Raw genomic sequence first — 2,289 nt, 5'->3', positions numbered from 1 at the left:
TCCAGATGTTGTGATCACTTCTTCACTGTCTTTGCTCAGCCTCTCTAGAAGGTTGCTAACACCGCTGTGATCTCCCTTTTCTAGGATGGGTGATAAGTGAGAACGTGGGACAGTGGCATATCCAGTTAGGACATAGCTAAACTTATGTTGTTATGGTTTGTTCTATTATCAAAATTATCAAGCACAGAGGTAACTGCCCCAGATTTGGGTTATTTTCTAAGATGTATTACCTTATATAATATTTCTGCATAGATGACTCCCAAATTCAGTCCCCTGACCAGGGATCGAACCCATGCCCCCTGCAGTGGAAGCGCAGAGTCTTACCACTGGCCTGCCAGGGAAGTCCCCAAATTCAATTTTGACCCTGATGCCTCCTGAGCTTCAACAATATAGAAACATGCTGTCCTGCCATCACCTCAATGTCCCTAGAGCTAAACTCATTCTTTTCCCCTTCATTCCAGATTCAGCTGTCTTAAACAATAAGGAAAATGTATTATCTCATGTAACAAGAAATCCAGGTAGGTCAGTTCTAAGGTTTATTCATTTAACAGCTCAGTAAATTTATCAGGGACCCAAATTCTTTCCATCTTTTCACTCTGACTACCTTAGGCCCCTCATAGTTACAAAATGGCTGCCATAATTTCAGCTGACACGTGCATACATACAATGTCCAATGGAAGTAGAGAAACTGTTTCTTTCCCTGTGTCTCTCTTTATTAGCAAGGAAAACCTGTCTCAGGAGACCGCAGGCAGGCTTCTCACACTCTCCCACATCTAAACCAGTCACCAGCAGAGAGTAAGAAGCCATCATGAGTGGCTTAATGTAATCATGGTTTACCCACTGTGGCTGGGAATTGGAATCCCACCAAGCACATGTAGAGTTAAGTGAACACCTGGGCAAAATTGGGGTTCTCTTAGGAATAAAGGGAGAATAAATGTTGGGAGGACAAACAATGGTGTTTGATACAGAGGGCAATAAGGTAAATGTATCAGGATAAGCCAGGTTAGGCTGTGGTAACAAGTGATTCCAAAGTGGCTTACAACAACAAAGTTTTATTTCTTGAAATACTGTACATGCCCATAACAGATCAGTTTGGCATATTTGAGGTTGTCTTCATGCCAGGACCCAGGCTGATAGTGTAACCTTTTTCTGGAATAATGTTGGTCTCGTGGAAGGGGGAAAATGATCACGGTGACTCACACGCTGGTTCTTAATGCTGCTGCCTGGAACTTTTACATGCTAGAGCTTACATTTGCTCGGTCAGAACAAGTTCACCTGGCCAAGTCTGACATTAGTAGGGTAGCAAAGTCTTATTCTTTCCTGGCAAGGGCAACAAAAATTTGTGAAAAACTATAACCAACAATATAGTCTGCCACACTCAAGGATGAGAAATAGCCAAATCCTACTCTGCTAGTCGTCTCTACTCCCTTTAGAGTTCCCAGGGGAACTATATAAAAGAAAGAAATTGGAATAGAAACCAAAGGATCATTTTATTCATAACTGAGCTAGCACCCAGTAACCTCTAGAACAGAACTGTGCCAAAAGACTGAATCATACAGCTTATGTGTAAGGCTGAAGTGAAGCTTCGTAATTCCCTGCTTCGCCTCCACCCTCTAGATTTTGGGACTGTCATGCATAGGCATGCCTGTGGAAAGAGGGGAGAAGATGATCAGATCTGTGAGCAGACCAGCTTTACTCAACCAAGTGAGAGTCAAATGGAAACTGGGCTGGTCCTACCTGGAGCAAGGGCTCCTGACCATGTGCCCTTTCAACACAAAGTGACCCAACCACCAGAAAGATGTGAACTTGTTAGTGTCCTGGGCTCTGACCAATCAGATTGAAAACGTCTTCCTTCTGAAGGTAGCCAGTCAGAGGCCAGGGCAGAGGAAAAGGGAATTCCTTCCTATGTTCTCACATTCTCAATTTTGTTCTCTCTTAATCCATTAGGAAGAGGGGTAGAAAAGTCTTCTGCCAAACAAACGAACATGCCTTGTCTATTTGCCTCCTCATCTAGACTGTAAGCCTCTCAAGAACAAGGGCCAATGCATCGTGCATCACTGTTTCCACCTATGGTAGGTACTCAAGTATCTGTTGATAAAGTTAGGACTGTCGTGTAAAAGACATCACTGCAATTTCAGTTGAGAAAACTGTGGTCAGTTACAGATATACTAGGTTTTTGTAACCTGGGATTCTGGGGCCCTATTTCTTATCTTACTTCCAACCTTCTATATATTGGCACAAAAGGGTGCTGACATGTGGGTCTGGACAGTGGAAAGAAAGTGAAAGTCT

General features: G+C 43.2%; 1 long non-coding RNA gene across 1 annotated transcript; it reads left to right on the top strand.

The window, feature by feature from the left end:
- On the top strand, positions 1 to 2,066 carry LOC307184175. Its single transcript, XR_013827677.1, has 3 exons — positions 1 to 51; positions 462 to 518; positions 1,948 to 2,066. It is a non-coding gene; the product is annotated as an uncharacterized lncRNA (long non-coding RNA).
- Positions 2,067 to 2,289: the final 223 nt, after the last annotated feature.

This window comes from Stenella coeruleoalba (assembly GCF_951394435.1).
Source record: "Stenella coeruleoalba genome assembly, chromosome: 1".
In the NCBI taxonomy this organism is placed as follows: Eukaryota; Metazoa; Chordata; class Mammalia; order Artiodactyla; family Delphinidae; genus Stenella; species Stenella coeruleoalba.
This window is presented reverse-complemented; position numbering and strand designations above follow the sequence as displayed.